The sequence below is a fragment of the Pelecanus crispus genome, chromosome Z (assembly GCF_030463565.1).
Source record: "Pelecanus crispus isolate bPelCri1 chromosome Z, bPelCri1.pri, whole genome shotgun sequence".
Classification (NCBI taxonomy): domain Eukaryota; kingdom Metazoa; phylum Chordata; class Aves; order Pelecaniformes; family Pelecanidae; genus Pelecanus; species Pelecanus crispus.
In genome coordinates this window covers 29,242,417-29,253,907 of record NC_134676.1, presented here as the reverse complement: position 1 = coordinate 29,253,907, position 11,491 = coordinate 29,242,417, and positions in this window count along the sequence as shown.

Here is an 11,491-nt window from a genome sequence, read left to right as displayed (position 1 = left end):
TTTTCTAAAGTACCTTATTTGTATGCCTAGTTAGAGCTAGAGGGACAAATGAGCTGTAATTGTTACCTTCTTCACAAATGCATGGTTTTCATGTGCATGAGAATTGGGAAACAGAATTAACAGAAATAATTCAACTATGTCATTCTGTTTTCTAAATGACTAAAGTGAAATTCAAACTGATATATGATTACAGCATGCTTTTGCATGATGAGTAGGAAGTGGCAGTAGGACTTACATATTGATCCCGAAGTGAGTAGTTGGCCATCTACCTTGCCAAACTGTGTGCCTTCCCGGTTTCTCTGTGCTGAACTAAGAAGAGTAGAGGTGGGAAGAGGGGTGGAAAGGGATAGAGTTGTCCATAGTAGGATACAGCTTTTGGATTTTCTGCTCTTGCCATGTGTTCAGTCTCTTCTAGCCAGCACTTTGTGGAAAGAAGCGTTTCTAGCCTGTCTTGCCCATCCTGTGCTTTCATGTTCTTTGCTGTTGCGGTAGGGATGGCCATATCCCCAGCTAGTGTGTGCCTTCAGCCAGGCTGAAACCACTGTCTTGTTTATACGGTCATTTCAAAACACAAAAGAGAAATGTGGTTTAAAATATAAATGTGTGTTGGGCTTCCAGTGTGCATTTGCTAATGAATTGAAATGTGTTTGTTGGCCATGATCCAGTGCTGGCTGGAGTCATGAGTGTTTTGTTGTTGGTGCCTGCGGGAGTCTGGTCAGGTCCATCATGGGCGGCTTGCATGGGGGCACACAGAAGAGTGTGCACAGGCTGGCCTGTGTTTGGATGCATAGTTGCTGCCAGGATGAGACTGAGGAAATACATGTGAAAGAATGGGATCTATTTTAAAAGATATGAAGGAAAAGAGTGGGTACCTGAAAGCATATCTATCAGGAATCGGATCATATTTTGCTCCCATGGTGTATTGTTTTTCCTCCATTTTTTGTTTTCCTGTTCAGTCCTTAGATTGGGATTTTTCTGGGCAGAGACTTTGTGCTTACATGTATTTGTGTAGCGTCTGAAACCCTGATGTCACATAGGACTTCAGAATAAAAAGTAATCTAATTTACATATTTTAAATCAAGTCAGCTGAAAGAGATAAATCTTTTTTTTTTAGTTAACAGTTACATGTCAGAATGGATGTTCACTTTCTATTAATATGCCTTATTACAGAAGTTTTTTGATCTGTGTATGTGAACAACTCATTCCCAAGCTTCTTAATTCCCCTGTATGATTTTATGCACTGACATAAATTGTGTTGCCATTGACAGCAAAACACTGAATGATATTTTTAACGAGAGACCAGCACGAATGTTAATACATGTTTTAGTACTGTGTAATGCTTGAAAATATTTTTTTTTCTTCTTCCTTCCCCTCCGCCTTCTTTTTTATAAAAGCTATTTTTTATTTCTATCCAGCAGTTCCAGAATTAGAAGATATCCCATTCTCGAAAAATACTGATTACTTTGCCATATGGGAGACTGAAAACTTTTGTCCAATTTACCTGTTGTCACTGTTTGATGGTGCACTAAACACAGCTTTAGGACTGCTGGTGACAAGTTAAAGAAAATATTGGCCATGTGATGCAAAGTGCTGGTTTGCTATCAACTTGCTCTCTGGTTCAGATTGTTTAAAAACATTGGTAGATTAACTCTGCACCAGCAGCCAGATCAGGTAGTGTCTCTTTTCCTGCTGCTGACATACAACAGGCATAAAAAGAACAAAGCTGGCATAAGCTCCGTATTGTGTGCTCTCACTAATGTAACAAAAATGAGATTGTGTGCCCAAGTCTGGGATGGGTCATGTTAGTGTGGCTGGGTGTTGCTCATGGCGACATGTAAATGGTCTTGCTGCGAGCTGTACCTTTAAATGAGAGATTAGTGTTGCCAGCCTGTGCTGAAGAAGAAATTAGTGGATGCTTTCATTCTGTTCATCTTTATGATTTGCAGAGTCATTGGGGGGTTTCTCGCTCTTGGCTGAGTTCCTGTAGCCACCTGCGTGTGATCATATAAAGCGTCTGAGCTTCTGCACTAGAATCTATTTCTGAAATGTCTGGTCGTTCAAGCTATACTATATTTATGTATCTTTTGATCTTCCGTTATGAGTTAATACCTTCAGTACCCTAGCTGTTCCTTTGCCCTGCCATGATCCTGTATACCAGTACAGCAGTACAGTGTGAAAGCTTTATGTGACACCTGCATTGCAGTATTATGCTTTTTTGACTGCCTCCTTGCTGCACGCCATGCTGTTTGTTTGTGGCCTAAAATTGTGCCAGGCTTCCGTCCCAGCCTTGGTGAAATGCACGCTCCTGCTGTGTTTGTGCTTGACATCTTTTTGGGATGGTGGTTTGCAGCAGGGATGAAAGCAATGCAAGCTGGAAGAGCTGACGGAATGTGGTGGTGCATCCCTCCCCCCGCCCCCGATTCCTCTTTTTCTTCAATGGCTTTACGATCTCAGGAATTCAGGAATTCCAGGCTGCCGCTTTTGTGTAGCAAGTTAGTTAAGCGCCCCTTAATTGTACTAGAAACTCCTACATGGCTGAAGCAGAGAGAGGCCCTGTCCTTATCAAAATCTTCGTATTATGACTAACGAGGGGAGCAAGAACAAACAGCTACCCCTGACAGCCTTGAAACAGAGTGGTATCATCGTTAGTGGAATTCCAGCAACTACCGATCTGAACTGTGGCTCGGGTGGAAATTTACTGGTGATTGAAGTCAATCATCTCACAATCCTATAAACAGCAGTCCCTTAGGAGGGGAGGCCCTTTGAGCTCTCCTGGACTGCCGCGGGATGCACCAGCATCTCCCTCTGAGCGGGACGCCTCTCAGAGCCAGCAAACTCTGAAAGTTTGCTACAACCAGAAATCCATTGCCGAAGACTGACAGTGGAGCCTGGGCTGAAACCCTTCACTCCTCGAGGCTCAACCCTTGCCCGTTGAGAAATGCCAAGACATTAGACGTGAGTATTTCACTGAACTCAAGGGGAATTTTTAACAGGTATACCATTTTTATATATGCATTCATGTTTGTGTGTATGCATGTGTGAATCAGTTTAAGTAGTCTGTAGATGTGTGATTGAATTTCAAAGGGAGTCTTATACTGCTGCATTATTCTTATAGCATTATTCTTATAACCCGTTGACCAAGTCTGAGACTAAGAGTGGGCCCAGCCGCACCTAGACTCCTCTCTGAGAAGGAGTTTAGAAAGCAAGGGGGTCTATTCTGAACCTCGTGACTCAATGGGAGGGCTTCCATATCCCCTACATACGCGATCCCTTTGTGAATCATTCCAACTCAGTGTAATTTAATTTTCCTTTATGCACTTCCACGTAGTAATAGAGTGAACCTTGCCATCTTCGAATCTGTAACTAAGTCACTGTTTTGATCAATTTTGTCTAATCACTTTATTAATCATTGATGATTGAGTGCTATTAAAAATATTACAATTAAATTCTGTGATTTGCTACAAGTAAATTCTAACTGTTACTAAATCAAACTGTGTAAAGTCACTCATTCACAGTAAATTGACATAATCAGCAGGATTCACAAACCTGCATTTGTGACATGGAAGCTAAACAAAAAATGAAGGCCTGACTGAGAGGGTGCAACAGTAGAAACAGGACTGAGGAGGGCAATTTTTTGTGATAAGATGATGCTATAGAAAATAAGGACCTGGGAAGTGTCTGGGCATATTGCACGTGCATGGAATGAAATGCATCAGTATGTCTAATAAGTGTTTCTTTTTTTAAAGTGGATAGCATTAGAGGCAACTTAGCAGTGCAGAGCAGCAGTGCAGAGCAGCATAGAGACTTGCAGACATATGTATGTCATTGCCTGTTACTGGGTTTCTTCTTTTTAGAGGAATCGTATTTGGTCTTGCAGTAAATAAGCAGTATTTTAGATGCCTGTATTTTTTTCTTTTTTTTTAATTCTGTTGGATTTCTAATTCCTTTTCCTGGGGCCAAATCTTGCAGTTCTCAACAAGAAACTTGTTGTTCTGCCTGTGTCTGGGAAGAGAGTAAGCCTATGTTGAGGCTAGTGAGGAGGCAGGTCTAGCTTATTTTGAGGCATCAGCTTTGGGAAAATGCCAGTGTATGCAATTTCAGAAACTCCCAATACAGCAGATGTACTTCAGTTTGTCACTGAGAGAGGAGTATTGCAATAAGCTTGACTGAAAACCCACAAGGTTTAAGGCTGATGTATTAAAACCCAACAAAATAAAACACAACCCTTAATCTTGCCTCCTCTTCAAACAAATAAATCCATCTCCGAAGTCATCAACAGGCTAGAGCTCAGCTTGTGCATGAAAACAGCTGTACAGAAATGGAGGCTGCACTGAATTATTTAGTGCAGCCTTCTGGTGCGTTGCTGGCCATTTCGTAGCACCCAGCTATCGTGTTATTGAGGCCAAAGTCTTGTTAGGCCCTGAAAAAAGCCAAAATACCTACCAGCTGCGGAAGGTGGGAGGGGCTGGGCAGGGGATTTTTTGGGTGGGAAGAAGTTCCCAGTGCTGTACATTAGGTGACTGTGTGTGGGGTGCTTTCAGAACAGGGTGGACAAACCCCGTTTTTGAGGAATAACTGGGGCAACGTTGATCCTGCCTTGAGGCAGGGGAGTCAATTAGTTGATTTCTCAGGATCTCTTCCATCCTTCTTGTTCTTTTTTGCTTGGAGTGTACTTTTGTCATTGGTTTGGATGTAACAGAATGCTTCATTTTTTTCCAGTTTATTTGGGCTACTTAGCAGTCAAAAAGGTGGCAATAGCTTCTACTAACAGTTACTTTTCCTTTTAAAAAGGCACCGCATCTAAACCAAAGTGATGAACTTGCTGATATTTCATATCAAAAGAGGGCAGCTTATTGGTCTTCATTAGGAAATTTCTCTGTTAGTGCTTTTCTCTTCAAGGTTGTGCTGGGACCTTGCTAGAAGCATCCTTCAGGTTATATTCTGGGACACGAGTGGTCACTGAACCCTTTGTTCTCACTCTTGTTGACAATAACGGAGGGCTGCCCCAGCTGCTCTTCGGGCTTCCCTTGTGCTGTCTCGCCCTAAGGGAATGTGGGGGAGATGCTTCTTACTTGTTCCCAGAGGTGTCTGTGCAAACACTTCCTCTGCATCTCTCACAAACCTGCCTCATGCTGAAAAAGTACCTGCAGGCAGTGTCTTGAGCGCAGCCACGGCAGCTGAAGACCGGTGTTTTACCTGGTGCGAATGAGTGAGGTTCTCAGAGTGCTGGTGGAGTTCAGCAGTGTAAATCAGCAGAGGACTGGCTCTTCTCAAAGCAACTGTGCGTGCATATTTAATTTTTATAAAAGGCTATGTGTAGACTTTTGGTCAATGTGTAATACTAAATATGACCATATCATCACATACTTTGTCTCCAGTCTGTATGTGGAATTATGCCTGTTCTGTTACTCTGGATAGAAAAGAAAGTAATTATACTCGGTTGTTTCTTCTCTTAAGTCATTCAGTTGGGGAATCCCCCCCCTATTTTCCTTTAAGATATTATTAGCTCTGCAGTTAGAAAGTTAATGCTTATGGAGAAATATTCAGCTTTTATCTCCTATTTTGTTTTTCTATTTGTTACTCCTTGCCTTCCCTGGGAGTAATTGCTGTTTCATTGTGTATTTAGCCTTGAATCCCATTGTGTTCCATTCAAATAGGGCACATGCTTTCTTAAGCAAGTCCATGACAATGTTTACTGCAATGTGTTGACAAGAACTGTCTCGTGGATGTTATAAAAGTATCACTGAACATTAGAAAGGCATGTTTATAACTTTGTCCTCATTTTTAATCATTTGAGTATGGTTGTTCTGTGTTTATTTACAATTTCCCTACTGCTTTTTTACCATCTTTTGGGTAGGATTGTTCGTAGTTGCAGCTAAGTTGCAGCAAAGGTCATTAAAACTGTATGGCTGCTCAGGGAAATTATCTAGCCACTATTCTTGTCTAAGCACATGTAACATACGTTTAAACAATTCACCTTAAAACATAAAGATTTTCTGAAATGAGTCTTTTGAACAGTGAAGAAATATTTATGTTAAATTGTAGTGGCAGCTTACATAGAGGAAAAAAGCTCCATTATTGCTAGCAATACTTGGGGATTAGCATTTACTGAGAGATGTTGGGACTTGCATTTTGGGAACAAAGAAGCAATTTTTTTTTTACCCTTGCACATAGATATTTTTCTTAGAGCGTGTAATTACTCTAAATAGCTTGGTTAAGACGTTTTTAGTGTACTTTAGAATGTATTATTTTTATGGTAAAAAGCTGTTGGGAAAATAGATTTATCCAGGCTGTGTATGCAAGGATAGCAACCACCATTCGTTGATGATTAAGTGTTAGCCAGCGCGATGGCCTGGGTCTGGAAGCTCACTAAAGGTCTTTTTGCATTGCACCTGTTTTGCTGGCGCAGGTTGCTGGTGAAGAAGATGGTGTTACTGAAATGAATTCAAAGTGGAAGAAGCTTGGTTCAGGTTAAGGGACGGTTATTTATTAGGGTGCAGGATGACTTGCAGCAGAGTAGGGATCAGGCACATTGGAAGCGCCAAGGTTGCCCCTTTGACCTGTCCTGCCTGGCTGGATGCTGCTGTGTCTAAGCCATGAGGGTTTGCTACTTCCCTTCCCCTCTCCTCCTCACGGGGAGCCTGCCCCAGTCCCTTGCTGGGTTGCAGAAGAGGGTCAGAGTGTGGCTGGAGGTGGGAGCTCTTCTCCTGGGGCTATGGGGAGTCTGGTCTTTGCTGCTCCCCACCCAGGACGTGGGGCTCAGGGGACCCTGATGCTGTGTGCCCGACCCGGTCAGCTCTCCAGTGCCTGAGAGAAACCAAAGGAAAACATATGTCTGAAGAACTGTTTGGTTACATTGAAAGAGTGCATAGACCTATAAATCCTGTTAAAAGCACAAACTTCCCTAATCTCCTCCTTGGCGATGGTGCCAGGGCAGCGTTTTCACTGGTAATAAAAGGTATGCTTTCCTTTATGGATCACAGAGATATCAAAGCTGCTAAACACTTGCTCAGCCACAGGTTTAATGCATTTAGAATTCGGTCGGTGTCTCTCTATGGTGTCCCCCGTAGCTGCAGTCTCTTCTCGCTGATCCTCCTGCATGCTTTTTTGGTTTTTATTTCAAAGATTGCAATGATAATCTTGGCTCTCATTAACTCAGTGGCAGAACTCCTCCTAGCTTCAATGGACTGAGGGTTTCTCCCATGCTCTTTTTCTTCTGTACAATTTCTGGTATCTTTTTTGCAGTTGGAGATGTTGATGTGTCTGCCTGAATTTCTGTGCTGTTACAGGCCTGTGTGGTGTTTGAGGGATCTCCGGTTCCTGTGTGTCCCTGTGGTGATTCGGTAGAGCTGAGGCACTTGTTTTGAGCCACTCAGGTGTAGATCTAAGAAAGATAATGGCTGGCTGGTCTCAATAAGTGCCCTTTGACTTTAAAATCTGCTTCCTCCACAAGTCCCTCGGAATCAGTACTGTGTGAACGTGAGGGCAAGGACCTTCCCCAGCATCTGCCTGAGAAACCAGCTGTGACCAGGGGCTGTGTTTATTTGTCGAGATGGTGAAGTGGCACATCCTTCCCCTTGGTTTTATTAAGTGGGGATTGAACTATCTGAGGTCCACATGGTCCCTGAGAAGCATGCTTAAGCATACCTACACAGAAATAAAGCTGTAACTCCCTGTTACATTTTTCCAAGTTCATGAGGATATAAATAAGCTTTTTAGGGAGAGAAAAGAATGGGAGAGACGTTGAACTGTTGTTAGACAAATGAACTTGTGAAAATAGTGTCAAAGACACCTAGCAACTGGTGGATTGTCAGGAATCTGGCCCAACAAAGTCTTCTGGGTCCATGCTCTCACAGCTGCCCTGTATTCAGGCCACTTGGCCGGTTGTCCGAAGATGAGGCGCCTGTATGACTTACCTAATTTGGGTTTTGGTACCTAGAGGATAAGTGTTAAGCGTAAGTTGGTTCTATATTTAGAAACGTGGAAGAAATATGCCAGTTGGGATGTGTTTCCAGCTTCAGTGCCTGGAATGAGCTCAGGTCAAACATTGCTCTGTAGGAACATAGAGTCCCCATTCCAGGTAGTGTGTATATCATAATTTATTTCTGTTGGTTTTGCTCTTTTGTACTGATACATGAATTAGGGCTTAACTACCTACTTTTAAATGCTGATAACCATAATTTTAGTCTCTTCATGCTTTAGTGATGGGTCAGTGTCAGAGGTCTCTTGCAGAGTTGGGACGGTGCTTTGGTTGTGCCTTGCGGAAGGGGGTGGGAAGCAGTGGAGGAGTGCTTTTACCAGAATGATGAGAGTGATACTGAACAAGTGTTTTCTGTGCGTATGACTTTCTCATGGAACTCCTGGAAATGTGTTTCACTGTTGTTTACCTACATTATTTAATTGTTGTAATAGTTTAGTGAATATATGTTTTGATTGAGAGCCTAAATTGAGCACTTGGCCTCTGCCAAGAAGCAGCTCTGGTACAAAAGAGGTAACATCTCCCCAAAAAACTCTGGGAAAGCATTGTGAAGTGTAGAGGCATTGCTTTGGTGGACGAATATGTTACTGAGTCTCATTGCAAGATCCAGCCCACTTCCCTCCTTCCTGTGTGCCTTGCTAGGAAAGGAGGAGGAGGATGGAGCTGGAATTGCTCCCAATTCTGTCACTCTCCGAGTTAATTTCCCTGCAGAGGAAAGATCTGTTCAGCTAGTTTCTGTTGCAGCCTGCTCCCTGGGCTGGGCTGGCCTTGCTCAAGGGAGTCAGGAAATAAATACCTCTGCAAGGAATGGGTATAATGGAAAGATATAAATTATCCCTCAGATTTAGGCTAATAAAATAATGTACAGCTTCTGGGTTTCTGCCTAGGTGAGCTTATTTTGTGTGTGCAGAGAAGCTGAGAGAGATCAAGTTTGTACACGTTTCTGAAGCTCTGTTGTACTTTTCTAACACTGAGCTTTAACAATTGGTACAAAAAATAATAATCCAAAGCAGAGTAGAATAGAATAGACTATTTCAGCTGCAAGGGACCTACAACAATCATCTAGTCCAACTGCCTGCAAATTCAGGACTGACCAAAAGTTAAAGCATGTTGTTAAGGGCCTTGTCCAAATGCCTCTTAAACACTGATGGGCTTGGGTCATCAACCACCTCTCTAGGAAGCCTGTTCCAGTGTTTCACCAAAGTAGTTGTGGCACTGAAATTTTGTTTTATTTACAACATATATATTTTTCAACACTTTGTATATTAGTCTTTCCAGGCTGTTCTTACATGGCCTGGGACACCGTGGGGTTTTGGGGGTTTTTTTGGGTTGGGTTGGTTTTTTTTTTTCCTTCTAATAAAGTTCTCTGCATTAGTCTCTTCCCCAGACCTTCATGTGACAAATGCTGGGGTGTGTCATCCTTGGGAGAAGTTTTTGGCCCAAAGCTCTTCAATGTGTTGATCAAAGTTGTGGAAGAAATGTACAGTTGTTACCAGTAAGATTGGCAGCTCTCAATAAAATGGTGGATTGCCTGTGTGCAGAGCTGATGGCATGGTAAAGTCAATGCCCTTGAGTGATCTGCATTTAAATGCAGTTAAAGGCAAGGTTATACATCCAAAACCAGGGCAAAGAGCTCTGCAAGAACTAAATAAGCTGGCAGACTTTTCCCGCATCTCTTCTTCCTCCTTCTCCTCCCTGAAAGGCTGCATTTTGATCTGGCTCGGGAACTGGATGAATCCTTCTGCCTTTTCCAGCTGCAGAGTCTGGAGGAGGGTCACAACATGTGTCACTTTCTCTAAGTATTTTTCTACCTAGGAGTTTTCTAGAATGGACTTCAGGTGATCTTTGTTTGAAGAAAAAAATAATTAAATAGTTCCAGTAACAAAGTTGGCTTTGCACAGAGGAAATGAACAGTGTGCTAATTACAGTGCTGTCTCACTGCAGCTTGCTTCACAGCTATGATAAGGAATGGGAAAACACCCTTGATGTGTGCATAGACATACACAGGGACTCCTCTCACAGCAGCAATAAAAGCATCCTCAGAATTGAGTGGTATTTTTGTTTTCATGTGTGTAATGAATGAGCCTCTGTCAGCAATGTTTGCAAGTGGTCATAAGGGTGGGAAAGACCACATTTGTACCAGCAGTGCAAATGGATTGTGGGTGCAGCCATCTCCATCAGAGTCACATCTGTTTGTGATACTGTCTAGCTGCATTACAGCATCTTTTTTTTATTAGTGGATATATATGTAAGGATGTAGATTGTATGTATGCTACATATGCAACATATTGTCTAATAATTATATTAACCGTACAATAACTATATTAAAATCTAAAAAAAAGATTTTGCAAATGTAGGAAAGGAGTTGATCAAACATAGTATGAGGTTATTCTTTCTGGTTTCGCTCTGTCCTGTGAACTCCATTTCTTTGGCAGCATATAGAACCCTAATGGTTTTATTAGAAGTATTGCTTTACATTCAAACCTGGCATTAAATACATGTAATTCTATGCTAAGGGAAGACTGTGCTGAAGGAAGAGATGCTTAAATATTCAGGTTTAAATGTAGTATCAGATACATTTTGAACAGCCATGGCATTCCCTTTAGCAAGAATGATTTTTTTTTTTTCATGTCTTTTCCAAAGGGTGGCTAGCATATCTTGCCTTATAAGGATCAAAGCTTCCACGGAGGTTGGTATTAAAGTGTCTCCAAAGTACAGTAGTATGCCTTCCCAAATACAGGCTAAGACAGGCTCTGCCATGTATAGATCAGAAGCCAGGGTGAAGGCTGTAGCTCAGAGGAGAGGATGAGGGGGGCAGAAGGGCTGATGTGTGGTGGAAGAGGCGTTGTCCTGTGAGAGTGCAGGCAGCAGTGTGGTGGCTCAGGATATGGCTGGGTGGGACAAGTGTTGTGCAAAGCAGTGGAGGGACAGGAAGGGATGAAAGTGTAGGGGTGAACTCCAGCAGTAGTAGCATGCAATTGTAAAAGAATTTCAGGTGGTGAGAAGGGGAGATCACATAACTGCACCAAAGCTATTTTGGAGAGGAGTAGGTGAGAAGAAAAAAGATACTTTGAAGCTAGAGCAAAAGGCATTTTTGGTAGCCTGAACAGCAAACTGATGCATGTTTTAGTAGTGGCAGTAGTGAAGAAGATGACGGAATTGAGTGACATGAAATGAGAATGTCTGAAGACAGGATGGATGTGATGGCAAATGGGGAGTGCTGGAGATGATGATAGGAGCTTGTCCTTTGTGAAGTAACTGTTTCTGATGCCAGGGTGGTAACCATCCAGCATCAAAAAAGGTGCAGCTTAGTGCTCCTCTGTGAAAGTTACCTTCTCTGTTATCTTTGATTCCTCTCTAGTAATACAGGGTTTAACAGTCTGTTTGGATCATGTGGGATTTTCCAAATGAATCATTTAATTGTTTGGCCAGATACAAGCTAGCTGCCAATTTGCCTTCCTTCTGTAAAATCTTTGCTTAAATTACCAGCAGTTTCTTCTTCTGGAGGGTTGT